The 18873-nt window shown below is 37.4% G+C and overlaps 1 protein-coding gene across 2 annotated transcripts in view; it reads right to left on the bottom strand.

Moving 5' to 3' along the window:
• The window catches only part of LOC133522367 (brain-specific angiogenesis inhibitor 1-associated protein 2), a 380180-nt gene that overhangs the window by 221360 nt on the left and 139947 nt on the right, over positions 1-18873 (bottom strand). The window lies entirely within an intron of this gene.

The following is an 18873-nucleotide window of genomic DNA, read 5'->3' as shown; positions in this document are numbered from 1 at the left end:
TGGAGACATTATTTGGCTTACCTTTAATAAGGATCTTGAAAAACTTGTCTCCCCGTTCAACTACCTGATAAGGCCCAGTATACGTAGGTTGCAGGGGCTTTCGCACGGCATCGTTACGTAAAAACACATGCGTGGACGTAGTCAGGTCTTTATGAACAAACACTTTACGCGAACCATGGCGAACCACTGGTGAAGGCTGTAATTTGCGCATTATAAGCTGCAAGCGAGAGAGGAAGTCTGTGTAGTCAACTGGCGAATCTTGACCCGAGGATTCAAAGAAATCCCCTGGCAAGCGCAGTTGCTGGCCGTACACATATTCCGCGGTGGAAGCGGCTAAATCGTCCTTCCATGCCGTCCTGATTCCTAAAAGAACCAGAGGCAGGACTTCAACCCAATCCTCGCTCGCATGGCATTTAATGGCAGCCTTCATCTGTCTATGGAATCGCTCCAGCATGCCATTCGCCGCAGGGTGGTAGGCAGTCGTCTGTATGTGCTCAGCTCCGATGGACTTCGCCAAGCGCCGGAAAGTCTCGGAAATAAACTGCCTCCCCCTATCCGTTGTTATACGCTTGGGGCATCCGAATCGCGACACCCACCCGGAGAAAAATGCTTGAGTGACGGTTTCTGCTTTAATGTCAGAAATTGGCATCACGTCGGGGTCACCAAATTTGTAGCTATGGGGCTATTAAATAATATGCTGTAGTTTAACATTTATAAAGTTTATTATAGGTTAAACACAGTCCACAGAAGATAGTCAGTACAGTACGGAAGAAAGAAAATAGCACAGAACACCGTAGAAGAAGAAATACAGAAAAGTACACATAAAACGTAATTAAAATGCAAGCGAGAGCGATCGGCCTGCGCGCAGCCTCCCGGCGTCAAGTATCGGATATGACTGAGTTGGCTAGGAAAACCGAGCGCGCACGAATGCGCCCGAAGATTGGACCGTTACTTTTGGGTACAACGCGCGGCGCGGAAGCGCGGCGCGCAGGCAACTAACATTGACAACAAAAACGATTTAAACATACATAATATGTGTTGCTACACCTCTAACGGACGTCGGCGACCACCTTTGCCGAGAGAGATGGCATTCTGTTGTTCTTAGCCATTCTATATTTACCTAAATTCTAACATAGGTATGTAATATGGATTATTATTAATCTGAAATAAATATTATTCATTCATTCTTAATCACCGTTTATTCCACCAAAGGTCAAATAGTGCCTTAGTACTTACCGCTTAATCTTCATTCCAAATCGCTACCCGCCCTGACCCGGTCCCTACGGGCTGCAACGTAAAGAGTTTTGGCACTATCTAAATCCCCAGATAGGATCAAGATAGGTTGAGCAGTGTTGCCTGTTTGAACGTAAATATACTTAAAGGCTTTTAGGATAAAAAAAAATTGTAATCCAAAGCCTGCTTTTTAAAAATCTGTAAGTCATCACTCATCTTACTCGCGTTGTTCCAGAATTTTTGGCAAGGCTCATAGGAGCTTGGGATCCGCTTGGCAACTAACCTTACAACCCAGAAGGTAAACTAAGCCTTATTGCAAATAGTCCGGTTTCCTGACAATGTTTTCCTTCAAAGCGACTGGTAAATATAAATATCAAATGGTATTTCTACATTAGTTCCGAAAAACTCATTGGTACGAACCGGGGTTTGAACCTTTGACCTCCGGATTGCAAGAAGTACGCTCTTTCCGCTAGGCCACCAGCGCTTCCACAAATCTATAGGTACATTTATATTTTAAAAGAAATTGTTGTTCAAGTCATCTTCACACACCGCACTTATACAAATTTTCTATTTATAATAAAATAAGGAACGAACGAATTGGAAACACTTGTTACAAACAACAACTTATACCTTGGCCTATTCTATTCCAAAGCCTACAAATAAAACTACGGAATAAGTTCCACTTGTATTCTAGTTGACCCATGCCCCTCTTGATCTCTTTTTCAAACCACTAAAACTGATCTAAATGAGCACGATATTTTAAACGCTAAAACATCATATAAAAAAGTTGCCAAGTGGCATATTTGCATGCTAGGTGGCTGCGAAACCTGCTAAATTTAGCACATTTTACCGAGCTGGTAACACTGTTCGGAAGACCGAGACCCGCTCGTTGTTCCCGCATGACGGCGATATTCGATTTGGGGTGATACTATATGACGCGGGACTTGGGCCTTACGGGCCTTTTCGTCGAGAAAATATTAATGAAAGAACAAAAAGTAGCGACTTGATATGAAAGTGATCAATACGTATTAACTAAGAAAAATCGTCAGTGGTTGACAAAATTGCAATAGCGAGATTTTAAGAAGGTTTATGTCATTTAAATTAATATGGATATTTTATATCCCGTTATTAGGTATCGATCGGCGAGATAAAAGTAATGCAGTGTGTGTGTATGTATATGTGTATCAACTCTAGACCAGTGGTTCCCAAAGTTGACCGGGCCGACTCACCTAACAAAAACTGCCAATTCGGGACCCACCTCTTGACCATCTTAAATAGGGAACGTGAACGGCATGTCGTCTTATGTTTCAGGGCCCACTCAAATTTCGCTCGCGATCCACCAATAGGTCGCGAGGACGCGACCCATTTTTTGGGAAATGCTGCTCTAGACACGTATCTCAAACACAAATAGTTTAAAACCAGACGCTTATGTCCATCCGTCTTCATCCAGCGAACTATGAAAACGCTCAATTTAATTTATGTGCGGTGAGTAGTTTATATCCAAACGCATATCGAGTTTTAGGGGATTAACTTGTAAGGTTAGTGAATAAAATTACTTAAGGTACCGTAAGTTCAGCTAACAGAGTTTTTGTGAAATCGTAGCGCCTTTTTAGATCATACTTATTACGGTTTCCAAACAAATATGAACAGCAATCTTGAGGCCTAGTAACTTAGAAAAATCACGAACATATGAAAATTGCTTCTAAATTTGCGCAATTTTATTTTTGATCAAACTTATCGATTACTTGTTTTTAGGGTTCCGTACCCAAAGGTAAAACGGGACCCTATTATTAAGACTCCGCTGTCCGTCCGTCTGTCACCAGGCTATATCTCATGAACCGTGATAGCTAGACAGTTGAAATTTTCACAGATGATGTATTTCTGTTGCCGCTATAACAACAAATACTAAAAAGTACGAAACCCTCGGTGGGCAAGACCGACTCACACTTGTCCGGTTTTATTTGTATATCCGGGATTCAGGACACGCACAGCCATTTTACTCGCGCTCTCGCTCGGGGAGAGTGAGAACCTGAACTCACGGCACCTTAGGCTTCGTCTTTGCCGCATCGATCGTTGTAGCCCGAATAGCTCGGTAATCAACAGTGGATGAAATCTACCCGTATTTATTTGCAGGGCACAATTACCAGGGACCCTCGCTGCTGCAATTTTACAAATTGCCGATCTCGGTGCCGTCGGCGAGACGTCTCGGATTTCAACTCGTTTAGCGCGTTAAAGCAGCTACTTACATACCTGCCTCGGGGGCAATTTTGGATATCGATATGTCCTTAATCGCTTACTTAATCGATATAGGATTCGACCCTTGATCGCATCTTCAATTGAGTTTTGTGTAGCTGAGCAGGGCCAATATCCTGGGTTGTTTATTATTGACTGCAGCAGAACTTGTCTGTGCTGTGCGATGGTTGTATAATATAGGTGTATTAGTTATATCTATAATGTTCACCAGGAAGGCATGCACTTTATTTACATCCAATTTAAACGTCTCACTGTTAAGCAAAGATATTTATTTCCCCTTGTCTCCCTTACTCCCGATAAAGACCTTCTTAGCAAGTTGGCATATGGAAAAATTCCGAAATCGTTTCCACCGACACACGCCCGAAGTCGGTCCTATGACAGGTGAGTGAGAAGCTTTCAACTGCATCACGACGTGGACGTGAATGAAAGTCGTTGGAAAGTGATGAGTTCGCATAGGGCACTTTGATCATGTAATTACAAGATATCGTGGTGTACTGGGGCTTGCCATATAATAAGCAACATTTTCCTTTAGAGAGTGAGATGGTACAAAGTTTTATTTACGAGTCTCCTCGCGACTTCGTCCGCGTAAAACTGCCAAAATACCGACATCCAGTGGAATAAAATTTAAGTGTCACTAGCTTGCCTATTTCGCGATAATTACTCTCGATGTCTCGACATCTATTTGCAAATAAAGCATTAGATCTGTTCAGTAATCTAGTCCCGAAAACTATACCTACAGGCTCTTTATGATCATCACCCATAGGCTGGTGTAGGAACAGTTTTGCCCACTGCTGGGCACATAATTCCTTTCAACGTATAAGTGGGTATGAGCTTTAGTTCCCACGCAGAACCCATGCGGAATGTAATAGATTCATGTATTTTTTTAATACATCAAACAAGTATTACAAGAAAAATGCCCTTACCTGCGTCATCTAGGTATTCTAGGTAAGTAGTCATATGTCAGATAGGTTAAATAGTGTTATAGAGAAAAGTGGAAAACTTGATTTTTTTTTATTCTTGAATGTATGTTAACGTTTTTAGGTAAATATATGAACTGATGGTAAATTAAGCCTACATGACACGCGATCAACACCCGACGCTCGATCGTTTTGGGGATCCTTTGCCTTAAATTAAAATAAAATAAAGTTAGCATTTAATATTATGTAAAATTTATTCTGGCAGTCAAAAGAATCTACGAAAAACTAATGCAGTAATTTTTGTACGATAAGTTTTTCTCTATTGCAAAAAAACGAAATAAATAATAAATATTTAAAAAGTATCGGTAAGTGCATACTTAAATACATACTAAATTTTAAGCAGGTAGCTTGTTTTTAGGTTAAATTAGGTTAGTACTTTAGGCCTGCAAAACGTCCCACTTTGTCACTGGCCATAAGGACGAGATTTACTTGTACCTTTATACGTATAACCTGACAAGGCGTCCTTATGGCAAGCGTCAAAGTAGGACTTTTTGCCAGCCACGATCATATATAATACTCGTCCTAGGCCATATTATTTACAATATTCTGACGCTCAGTTATTAATGTACTCTTGTTAATCCTCGATGCAAAAAGATGAGTGTTTATATGTTTCTGTCTGTGTGTGGTATTGTAAGTAGTATAAGTAGTAGTATCTTTCCAACGGATGGACCGAATTCAATGAGGTTATTTTACGTGAAAGCGAGTTTCCTCTCGATGGTTCTTAGCTATGTTTGTTGAAAATCGATCCAGCAGTTTGAAGAGTATCCAAAATGCTCGTTTCCAAAATGATGTAAGTTATTTTTGCGATATAATTGTTTTATTTTGCAGAATACATAGGGTTTTTTATATGTTTAATGTAGTAGTTATTATCGGACTTTAACTACTGCAGAACCATTAGCCACATTGTGGCTCCAGCTTAATCTGTTTTTCTCGAGTGTAGGTGCCAGCCTTATACATATTGGATGGAGCACGTCATTGCCTTAAGTACTTGTTAAGGCTCGAGACGGTAAGCCGTCTAATTGTGCATGACATTATGATCCTAAATACATAAACATTATGGCTTAAAGTCGTGTATGTGGGCTGAATAATTTAATAGAATATAGTCGAGAAAAACAGTAGGACAGGTTGTTGAGGCAATATTCTAATAGTCGAAAAATGGAAATTATAAAAATATACAAGAGTTCTAAGTTTTAAAATTTAAGTGTTTTTAATGTTCGAATATTATGAAAAAATTGTACTAATTGATTCCTTACATTTTATTCATAAAAATATGTTGTATAGGAATCATATACATGAACGCAAGGTTTTTTACGGTGAAAATCACATTTTCTTATTTTTCAATTCCAAGTACCGTGTTGTGAGCCGCGTTTCGCGCGTAGAATATATTGTCAAATTGTGACTGTCATTTCTAACTTTAATATTGCTTTAATATAGATAGAAATATCCTTAAAATAAAACAGCGGTGGCAGCATGGTTCCATTTCTATCACTTGTCACTATGCCCGTCACTTTCGCGCTTATATACTTGTTAGAACGTGACAGGCATGGTGACAAATGATAAAGAGCCGACCGTCTTAACCCTGATCGACTATGATACGTAAATGTGTTCTAAGCTAAACTAGATGCATAAACGTTGCAGGTGTCTGTTTGGTACGTTGATGCTCGAAACAATGATTAAGAGGACAAAGGTATATGCATCTATAGGCGTAGCGTCTGGGCCTACCGCCATTGTTGGTTAAACAGAGACTGGTCAATAATATAAACTATCAATCCTTACAAATGTATTTACATGTATGCTATAAATAAAAAAATAAATAAAAATAAAATTTGTTTATTTCAGACCATCAGATCCATATTTTGTTAGTAAATCAAAACAACTTACATCCTATATTAGTACTTACATAAAAACACATATACACCAACACTTATAACTATTTATTACTACAATACATCCCTGCGTGTAGAGAGGACCACGGGGCAAGATGGTTTATTTGGCCCTGCCTATCACCACCTCAACCCAGTACTTTGTGAGGCGGCAATCGGCACGTTCGGACAATGTCCTCAGGAGGCTGTTGCTACTGCCACGCACGCGCTTCAGCAGAGACGCTATTCTTTTACGCCTAATGGCGTAAAAGTCATCTATTCGCGCCTCTGCAAACATGCCCGAAGCACTACAGTGCTTCGGCAGTTTCAACAGCATCCTCAGAATGTTGTTGTACTGAACTCTCAGCGTGTTATAGGCCCTTTGTGTAAATGTTGCCCACAGACTGCACGTGTAAAAAGTTTGACAGTATGCCCTAAAGAGCGTTAACTTTACTTCTGTGTTACAACGTGCAAATCTGCGGGCAACCATATTGCCCCTTACCGCCATAGCCCTCCTCTCCCGCTCCAGATCTACATCATCCTTCAGATCTCCGGTGAGCATATGCCCTAGATATCTAAAGCTGCCCACCACCTTGAGGGGTACTCCACCCAGCATGATCCTAGGCACAGTTAGATTTGAATTATACTTTGGAGCCTTAAAAATGAGTATTTCACTTTTGGTTGAATTGTACCTAAGACCATGCTGCTCAGCATAACCCTCACATATGGCGATCAACTTTTTTAACGCGCTTACTGAGGGGCTCAGCAACGCCATGTCGTCCGCGTAACTTATATTATTAAAACATGTTTCCCAAATATAGCATCCGACACGCTCCCTGCTAAGCCTCCCAATAAGCTCGTTGACATAAAGGTTAAACAAGGTGGGAGATGTTAGCCCCCCCTGTCTAACCCCACATAGTAGTTTGTATTCGTCTGAATACACCCCATCCCATCTCACCTGATTGACCTGATTGTTATACCAATATTTTAACAAATCTATGCATTCTTTAGGTATTCCCGTTTTGGCTAGTTTTGTCCCACAGTATGTGGTAAACAACCAGGTCAAAAGCCTTTGACAGGTCCAGGAAACACGCATACACAGGCGTGTTCCTGTCCCTGTAATACCTGACAGCTTGCTTAAGGCACAATATAGCCGCTTCAGTTGACAGCCTAGACCTAAAACCGAATTGCGCGTCGTGCAACTTTATATGGATCTGAAGTTGTGCATTGAGCAAGCTGTCGAGCACTTTAGCCATTATAGTAGCAAGTGAGATGGGTCGGTAATTCCCAAGATCAGAAAGGTCACCCGTTCTGTTTTTCGCAAGCGGCACCACAACGGTACGGCACGCTATGATGTGCTATGAAGGCTTAGCCTATAATTTTTGAAAAGTGCTTTAATTGCCTTAATCCGTTTTATTTAGCTGCTTTGGCAAGAAATATCCAGTTTACGACGTTTTCTTTCTTCGGATGCGCGCTTCGCTCACTTCAGCATCGTTGAACGTCAAAACAAAACAAAAATAAAAGGAGGTTTTCAAGCTGACGAACATAATTATTTATTTAACGTTCAATGCACCACCGATCAATGCAATCAATGCAGTGCTAGTTCAGGCTTATCCAATTTGATAATGTATTGGACACTGCGAAATCTTCTAATTAGGAACTATTTCAATTTAAAAAATTCGATCTCTCAAACGCACTATGACATAAGTTGATCGTCTTTTTTAAAATACCTGTACATTAGTTACTTAATTCATACAATCTGCAAAACTGTTAAAAGTGTGCTCAATAAAACAAGCATTCCACGGGCTGTCCCGTACGGCCGCATTTTATTTCCTGTGTTGCAACTTTTTTCGGCGTTTAAAGCAATCATTTATTTATGCATATTTTTGACCAATTATTTACAGAAAAGGAAACTCTTGTATCTGCAAATCTTCACAAAATTCGCGTTTGTACGGGACAACGTTATAGACAAAACATCGTTTAAGCCTAGAAGTAATCATTATTGGTGTAGAGACCAGTTTTTAGAATACACTGGTCTCTGACACAGCAGAGCAGCTATTATCGGATCTCAAGTATATGTCAAGGTTAGCGAGCTGCACACAGCAGGTTTCTCAATGCACCGCGCTAATGGAGTGGAGCACATTAATATACATTATTAAGTCTTCGAATCGAAGCGTGAAAACTCATTAATTATTCAAAACGATGTAAGCCACAGTATTAATGATGATTGAAAATACGAGTAGAAATATTATGCATTTACATAATAGATATACAGACGTATTACAGTAACTGTACAAATACTAAAGATGCTGGCTGCGTTACTCCGCTGAACTGCCAGCTCTCCGATCCCCAGTTGCGTCCCTAAAAGATACTTAGGGAAGAAAGGTCTCCAACCTAAATTAAGTTGAATCTAAAATAGGCTCTTAAGGCATTGTATCAAGGATGCTGGCAGCATGTCCTCGTTGTATGAATGCAATGCTGATATGTTGCTAAGGAAGCCGCCAGCTCTTCGGTCTCCAGCCCACGTGTAGCCATCATGCCAATCGTTAACGATCTGTAGCGTAGGGAAGTCATCTCTCACTATTACTTTTCCATATTAGTGCGACAGTGACCGCTGCGTTTCGTTCACTGCGGAGGGTTAACGATTTGACATGTGGTTGGCCGTGGTTCAATTTTGGAATGTTTCGCTTGCTCGGGTATCATTTTACAAGCAAAGTAGGTACATTTTACTGTAACTAAGACTTAATGGCAGTTTGTTGGCACGTAATCATTCGTATTCTTATTTTATACCATTATTATAATCGCACTTGCGAAAACAAGAAGAAATGTAAATGTAGCTTATGCAACAATTACACCAGGTTATGCACTTCTTTTACTATTTCCTCATATCGTAACCCATGTCTTGCAAAAGGCAATTAATAAAACTACGCAACAACTAAACATTGTTAGCATTAAAATAGAATTGTAAATTGAATTTGTGTAATCGATATCTAAAAACACCGTAGCTTTTTACGCTTAGTTAGCTCCGTTCTTGTATCCGACAAAATGTGTAGGTAATAATAAGTAGATACAGTTTCCGTGTAGTTATTTACTTAATTGTAATACGAGACAATATTGTTGGTGTTTTTGGCGTTACCTGAGCACACTGTGGAATGAACTGTTGGTCGCGGTTTTGCCGGACCTATACGACTTTTAAACCTTCAAGAAAAGTGTTGCCAGGTGATCGGAAGAGAATTAAAATAAACAAATAAATTAATAATAAATATTATATATATGGATATTCTTACACAAATTGACTAAATCCCACGGTAAGCCAAGAATACCCAGCGATATATCAAATACTTAAATACATAGAAAACATCCATGACTCAAGAACGAAATGTGCTCATCACGCAAAAATGCAGTAAGTAACCCAAAATTTTCTTGCCAATTAAGCTTAAATTCCAATGTACAATCAACGAAAACACAATTTTCGACGAAATTATGCGAAAATCAGTTTTATATTTGTGTATTTTTGTGATAGATCCAAACGGTTTACAGGAAATTTTTGTCTTATATTTTCGTCTAAGGGCTCAAATTATCGTACTTTTGCGTACAATAATGATTTTGGAACGTATATCGTACCGGAGCCCTAATTATCGTACATATATATCGTATATAATTATGTATGCATTATTTTATGGTTATTTTTCTATCTATGTATATTTGTATCAATGTGTATTCAAAACGTGCATTTCATTAATTTCAGTGATTGTACACTTTTGTTTGTGTTTGTCATTCATTCACCGTTACTTCTGTTTTACTCATTTCCTCAAAGGTTAACTGGAAGAGATCCCATACAGGGATAAGTTCGCCTTTGTTGTATTTAATTTACTCTGTAACTGTGTTTTTCGTGTTTTTATTTCTATGTACAATAAAGTATATACATACATACATACATACATATTATCGTACGCCTGGTAACACTGATAGAACGTATTTCCATCTTAAAGGCGGTATAGTATTTGCAGCCTCTTTGGTGTTGCAGGTGTCCATGGCCGACAGTAATTGCTTATTTTTGTCTCCTATTTCATTAAAAAATATATAGAATGAAATATTATTGATAGAGTATTTTCTCACTAATTCCTACAGTCATGTAGGTGTAAACTAGGTATTACATGATATCCCTCGAAATAACTCGATAACACGACTCTTTATTTACCAAGGTACGTTACTATAAGCATCTTATACGCAAGAAAATATCCGTAGTTTGCAGGAATTCTCGGGAATTAGATTTTTTTATTTTTTCTCTTTTGGTCTGATCTGATTCTAGTACGTAAGTATATTTTCATCACATATTTACTCGTTATTCATTATAACAAGTATAACATCAAATATGTTATATTGGTATGAAGAATATGTCTAGCAAACGAAAATATAACCACCGTTTTATGGGAAATAATCTTAATTTCAGACGGTGGTGGGATAAATTGCGGTCAAATAGGGACGAGTATAAGGGTTAAGAGAAACGAAAAACAAATTCCATACAAATTTTTATTTGCTCCTTACTTTAAAAATATGTAAAATAATTAAAAACAACAAACGCAGGGTCATAAGCTATGATTGATATACATGGTGTAAAAATTGTGTCAAAATGTTTCCAATAACTTTAATATCCTGAGAAGAAAATGGGGACTACGTTTAAATGAAAAGGCGATTTCATGCGGGTCTACCACCTTCTTAACGTCGTTACGTAAAGTAACGAGGATCCAGGAGCTATTCGTGACTAGTGTAACAAGCGAAACTTGTAATGATGAAACAGCTGAGCTTGGGAAAATTATTCAGTTTTGAAAGCGATACGGTGAAAGTTGCTAGCAAGTTGCTGTTGATTTTTGTTATCATAACAAACTTTTTTTTATACTACTTCGGTGGCAAACAAGCATACGGCCCGCCTGATGGTAAGCAGCCTCCGTAGCCTATGTACGCCTGCAACTCCAGAGGAGTTACATGCGCGTTGCCGACCCTAAACCCGCCCCCTCATGGAGCTCTGGCAACCTTACTCACCGGCAGGAACACAACACTATGAGTAAGGTGGAGGTACTTCTCCAGTTGGGCTCTGCTCTAGATCTGGAATGACATCCACTGGCTGTGCCATACCACACAAAGCGAGATGACATTCACAATGCCCATACCTCTCTTTTGGACGTAGTTTAAGGACGTACCCGGGTCCGGGTAGCTTCTTAGAATACGAGTAAAAAGTTGGTCCAGTCTATGGTTGTCTAGATTTTAGATAAAATTGCAATGTTTTAATGTGTGTATATATCAGATGAGGGTAGATGTTCCTTTCAGGGTATTTCCTACTAACATTGGTAGCTACCCCCTCAATAAACAAAGAGCGGATTGCTTATTTGTTGGAGAAAAATCTAAAAAAATGTTCCATCTGAAAGCCTAAACTCCGCGTTTCGAGTCCATACCCGCCCCATACACCATTATACGCAAACGTTAGCAGTTTATAAAACAAGAATAGCACAAGAAAAGTTTTATTGCCAGTATTTGTATTGAGTTTCAATGTTGTATGTATATGTAGGTTTTAACGTATTAATTGAAACTAATACATGGTTCAGCGAAGAATGATTAATCTTACGAGTCGATGATAATTTATTATATTTGCTAATTAACCTTTATTTGTAGAAGATCATTAAAAAAAAATCTAGAGAATTTATGACATTTTTGCATTATGGCTCACAGAAAGATTGGAAAATATATTTTGCCTAATATTTTTAAGCAGGTTGCTGTTGGAAGCAAGGGTTAGTTACACGAATAGTGGTTTTGGAGATCCATGGCAAGCTTTCGTGAATGATAGGCAAATTTTCCTTCAAATCAAATCAGGATTAAGCAATATTATAGATTTCTAAGCAGGGATTGATAATTTTTATTCAACTTTTCGTAAACAATAACAAGACAAATTACATAATATAACAAAAACAAAAAAGATACATACTAAAATATATCTAAACATAAAACTAAATAAAAACTAAACTTAAATATATCAGAACTTAAATATAAATATAGCAGGGATCGGAACCGGCTATTTTCAATAAATTTAGTTTGCTTAAAACATAACTAAGATACGCCATTAGTTATGAAAATTTAAAAAAATATATATCCGAAAACGCCATGGTTTTTCAAGTATTTGACAATGAGCCGGTGGACTATCATTAAAAATTTGAATCTGACAATGGTTTAGTCACTAACAACATGCAAAAAAAACCGCCCTTTTTTATGCAAGGCACAAATCCTTTATTTGGAATACTTCAACCGGCTATAAGATAACGTCCTGTTTAAGTTCATTGTGCTTTATATTTACGTGATACACTTTTCGCGAGCAGTTTTTCTTTAGGGGACTGTTTAGATTAGTCGAGCAAAGATTTATCGTTGCGTCTGCCCGTCAGGTGCGCGGCTTTATTTATGATGAGGTTGTTTAAGGGATTTAGAGACCATCATGATTCATTCTGTATGAGGTAAAGCCACTGAGTAACTTGAAGGGGTTAGTGGGTATAACTATAAGTACGACTACTGTCTCTAGCCATTTGCTTTAACCATAGAGAAATAAGTAAGCACAGATTGCTCACTCCATACATCAGTTTTGATACCAAAACGCTTATTATTTTTGTAGTCGACATCTAGCATCGAGTAGTGGAATTATCAGTACCGCTACTTGACACCAGATGTCTCGAGTGTCGTGACTGACGAAAATTGTATTTCTCAGCAATGTACAACCAATATGACAAGCAGGAGTTGAAAATAGAGTTCCGGTTAATCCGATTATAATATTAGCTGAAAATTGTTGAGCATTAGACTTTTCTTTCGTCGTAACATCTATTGTCAAGTAGCAGTACTGATAATTTCGCTACTTGACTAGCATCGACTACGAAAATAATAAGCGTTTTGGCACCAAAAATGATGTATGGAATGGAGTGTGCACTCTATGTTTACTTCTTATTTCTATATGCTTTAACTAAACGGAATGAAATATAACGTCAGAGACGGTCATGAATGTCATGAATACAGAATTATGTATTATGAGTTATTTTATCTCAGTGGCTTTCAACTGAGTTTCTAAACAGGGTTAATAGTCATGTAAGAGGTATTAACTATCTTTAACACATCGTTCTAACTTAGCGCCAAACAAAGCAACCTGTACTTTGCAAAATAAAGGACAAGTATTGAATTGAAATATCTGTCTAAGTGGCGATCAAAAAATGTGTAATTATATCCTATATTATTTATTATTTACTTAATTAAAATAACTTGGAATATCAATATTATAGACCCCTCCCAGAATCTCTACCACAAGTACAAATGTGTTTTATGTCATTCGGACTATAAAAATCTGATCAACATTTGAATTACTTGCAGTGTATCTTGCGCGAAAAAAGCGTTTGAAGGAAAACGCACGCCGCCCGGCCGGTCGACCTAGGTATCGATGTGGTGGACACGGATCTGCGCGAGCTCCAGGTTGAAGACTGGTGAGAAACTGCACAGGGCCGGGATCAGTAGCGAGCAGGAGTGTTGGAGGCCAAGACATAAGGTCGCTACGCCAGAAGAGTATCTTGCGTGAACTTATTGATGCAGGTATATGTCAAATCGAAATATTTTTTTAAAGTTTTTTTATTCATTTATTTTGCACTTACTGCTCGCCCTTTAGAGATGATCAAATCAAAAGCGTCTAGTATTTCAAATATTACTTATATATACGAGATATTGAGACAAGCATCACCATGGCCTAGCGTTAATAGCGTTAGCCGCGCAAACTTTCACGTGAGCGATTCCGGCCCCTGCAGTTTTCATTACTTTCTAACGTCTATTTCAGTTTATAATATTTATATAGTAGTGGGACTCTTAAAAAACTAAACGAAATAATAAGTTAAATAACTTGATTTGTCTATTTGTGCAAAGTTTTCAAGCTTCAAATGTCTTGTCCCGATCAAAGTCGCAAACGAATCGTTGTAGATATACGCGTGTATATTTCCGTCGCGGTTTTTCACTTTCCCGACGGATGCCCATTATTTTCCGGACAATAAGCCACACGTTATTCCGGAGTTTCATTCATATCTTTTCGACAAATTCAGCCAATTGTGGTTTTAAAATGTGATCATTTTACGGTTGCATTGATACGTTTTATTTATGTATGTTCAGTAAATGATATTTGGTTTTTGTTATATGATTCTGCATTGGCTAATTGGCTCCTTATATTACCACTGGAGAATATACCTATTGAAAGCATGTATACCCCGCATGTGCATGTATGATGATGATGATGACCCCGCTCGAAGTGGGGAAAATGTGAACTTTCATGGGCCTGGATCGGATAATCTGAATACACTCATGGCATCGATCGATACCGACTGTTCCATGTCGACGTCTATCGATGCCATCGATCGATTGGTATGTAGTGACATCCTCAACGACACGAAAAAAGGGAACTACTATTAAAAATGTAATGTGTCATACCGCAAATCAAAAGAAATTTAAGAAAAGAACAATAAAAAGAAGATTTTTTTTTATTGCCATGACTGTACTCCATTTCACTCAGTTCGACCTCAATACTTACAAGCAAAAGTAGCTCGATGATTGATATTCTTTGCATGATAAGCAATATTTATGTTTTCTTATGAAAATCCTTTGTGTGGGGAAACTGGAAAGTTACTTTATCGGTTGGAGTGAGTTAGGTTTTTGTCTAAAGCAAAATTATATTATTTATTTAAAAATAATATAATAGTCGAAGGTTCACCTCATAAAAATAAGTAATTGCGTGAACAAAAAGATTACCTTTGGCAGGATTGGTTCTTAAGACCTACGGATAGATTTAAGAAGTGGAGGCACCAGGATGTATTTTATGGGAGGACTCTCAATTTTATATTGATATCGTCATTATTCATCATATCAATATTATTATTAATAAGAAATATGATGTTTATTATTTATGATTATTATCAGTTAAGCTACTACTCCAAGTCTGGTATCGTTTTCGTATAAATCGGGGGTGAAGAATTCATTGCTCGTATCATTTTGACACCATTCCGAAGTAAAAACATAAAAAATACATAAAAAAAACTTGCCCTGTTTGTATGTATGTATGTTAGTGTGGGTCCAATCTTGGAACCTAAATTTGACCCACTACCCGATTTCCGATTGAGCTTCAAATTTGTAACATGTACATGTAAATTTGAACATGTGTAAGTTGGGTAACAATGCAAGATTGGAACCATCGAGCTGATCTGATGATGGAGACAGGAGGTGGCCATAGGAGCCCATGAAACAACGCAACCTAAATTGTATTTAGGGTTTTAAGAATTGTAAAAAAGGAACAAATATTTGTGCTCATCACACAAATAAATGCCCTTACCGGGATTCGAACCTAGGACCATCGACTTAATAGGCAAGGTCCCACTAGGCCAGACGGGTCGTCAAAAACAGCTCTCTAACCACATCGCCACTTATGATTAGGCACGATATATTAGTCATGGCTAAGCTAATATTATTAATAAAAATAAAAATTAAAAACCTTTTTGGCAAGCCGAGCCTAATATAACATAACATATACTACCTTTTATCTAATTTTATCTTCTATAATAATCTCTCGACGAATAATGTTCTAATTTTATAAAATAAATTTCGAAGCAAAAGGTCTTCGTGCTATATTATTTCAGAGATGATTTTTGCCTCCGTTACGTCTAACATCTATTTAATGTAGATTGTATCATATAATTTAAGTTTTAATAAAGACTTAGTCCTTGCTGGGATGTCATTGCATTTAAATTGCATTCGCTTGTATAATGCCATCTCGCTGAAAGAGGGTAAATTAAACAGAGCATTTTTATAAAGTCGTGTAAAATCTCTTTGGCGTCTCGTCTGTATTCTATGACACTTTGGTATCATGAATTTTCTTAATTTACAAATAAAGCGCCCTACGCTTATAGGGTTATAAGACTTTTGTACTTTTATACACGGTATTTTTTTCAAGTCTGTTAATTTCAATGGTGCATTCCTGAGCTTAAATTAATTTACTTTGTCAGATAATCAACAAATCTTTGTTGAGATAATCAATGATTTATTTTTATCTGATAATGTCCCGAAACGTGTACACTTGCTTTAGGGCTTATTTACATATTGATTAGTATTAGTTTATGTATTTGCTACTAAACGCAAGTACTATCTCGGACGATCGATGTTCGAAGTAATATTGATATGTCAAAACGCTATACGCAGCATTTTATTACGTTTTACGAAAAAGAAAAATAACTTTGTCATTCTGTTTCCTTAAATGTACGTATAACTAATCATACCCCGAAGTTAACGTAGTTTAAAAAAAAAACACAATGTATGTGATTTTATACCAAACAGATTATGACATAATGCCTCAATTACAGAATAGTTCTCAGTAATTATATCTCGACTTTAGATAAAATAAAGAGAATATTGAAAAGTTTACTCATGGAAAAGCTGTTTGTACATTCTTAATAAAATAATGAAATGACAAACACAGAAAAGCGGGAACGGTACAAAGGCGTTTAATTTATCCGTATTTTCTAAGCCGTAAATACCATTTAAACTATCTCAAGCGACTTTCTTCCACTTATAACAAAGCTGGCTAATAATATATATTGTTGAGAAAAGCTTGAACATAGAGGTATGAACTAGCTAGAGTAACAGTTTCATGTGATGTATTATATACGATACGTGCGGGGTTTTTAACTGGCTCGTGGACGTTATACTCTGTATATTTGAAATATCCTTGAAATGGTTCCTTAAGCCAGTTGAGGGTAGATGAAAACATTACACGATCAAATAATGTAGGTAAAAGTCAGTTCGTTCAGTGACAGATCAAGGCGATTTTGTATTTGGTTGGTTAGCCAATAAATGTTATGACTACCCGAAAATGTAAAAATTATTTGTTTACTTTTATTTAAATACCTAAAGATACGGAGTATAGGAGCGGGCCATCAGAGGAAATGCGTAATTGTCATGGTACTGTTATTTTCTTATAGCTGTTAATTTATATAATAGTTGTAGCTTTATGATATTACTTAATATTGACCTGAATTTCGATCGTTTGATTTTTTTGGACCACTTGGCTACTGTGGTATAAGTAGTCGAAACACGCTAAGTTTTGAAGCCAAGTGCTATGTCAAGTATAGAGTTTACCTATAGGACGTTCACAGTCTTACTGCCAAGTTTATGCAAATTCAGCGTTTTTATTCGCTTTTTCTATCAAGCTTATTATGTATCCCTAGAGTTATATGCCATAAGCCAAGAAATTCTTTTACCGATATTTCTCATTGACGACCGGTCTGGCCTAGTCGGTAGTGACCCTACCTATGAAGCCGATGGTCCTGGGTTCGAATCCCAGTAAGGGCATTTATTTGTGTGATGAGCACAGAGTTCCTGAGTCATGGATGTTTTCTATGTATGTAAGTATTTGTATATTATATAGTTATATCGTTGTCTGGTTATCTACGACACAAGCCTTCTTGGTTTACCGTGAGACTGTGTCAATTTGTGTAAGAATGTCCCTATAGTATTCATTATTTATTATTGCTTTTTACCTTGGATCGTTTTCTAGTGTGTTTTAATAGTGATAATTTTAATCCTATCCAATATCTTCCATTCCATTATGTAGCCAATATATTTAGGTGTTCCTTCCTTTATACGAATATGTTACTCTGGTTTGTTCAGTTCTCTGTGGCTCGCCAAGATCGTTGTTTAGTCCCATTGTCAGCAGAAGTGGCTACAAATCGCAGGCATTCGCCGCAGATCTACGGCGGCAGACTAGTTATTCCTATATCCTTTCCTTTCTTCCCAACGGTTGGCTCAGGCTAAGGGTGATTTTGCTTTAAGCAGCAAAGTACCCTTGTTCGAGCTGGTGAGGTGAAAATATAATTACTTATTTAGGTTTAGCCTGGCTAACATTTATTTCAGTAAAGAAAGGTGTGAAGTTCAATTATATCTATGAGCGATGGACTCTTTGCGTCAAACATTTATCAGCCGCCTTTTTCTTACCACATTGGTTTGTCAGATTTTATTCTTATTATATATATTTACTTATCTGGAATCTACATTTTAGACGTCAATATATCTGATCGCTATTTGCTTTGTTGCCAGGGTCATATATATATACAGGATGATTTCTGGGTCATGATCCAGAACCACTTTTTCTGAATCTATAAATGATTTACATTATCATACGGTAGTATTTGATTGAAAGATAATTAGTTTGATTTTTATTATTTTTCAAGTAAAATTAATCTTATACGAAGTAATCATGGTCACCCTATGACTTTTGACATATACGCTGTATGGAAAGCGACAAGACGTCACATTGAGTAGGGTGACCAAACTGTATGCAAACATGTTTTTTTCTTCCTGTCACCTGAAAAATAATCATAATTATTGGTGATAAGACGAGTAAATAATGAGCAACATAATTAGACTCATATTTGAATTCTGTGTGATGTCTTGTTCTCTTACTCCACGACTCCGAAATCAACCTGTATATATATTTTGGC

Source organism: Cydia pomonella, chromosome 10, assembly GCF_033807575.1.
Source record: "Cydia pomonella isolate Wapato2018A chromosome 10, ilCydPomo1, whole genome shotgun sequence".
Lineage (NCBI taxonomy): Eukaryota > Metazoa > Arthropoda > Insecta > Lepidoptera > Tortricidae > Cydia > Cydia pomonella.
The sequence above is the reverse complement of the archived record's forward strand: the minus strand, read 5'-3'. Positions and strand labels throughout refer to the sequence as shown.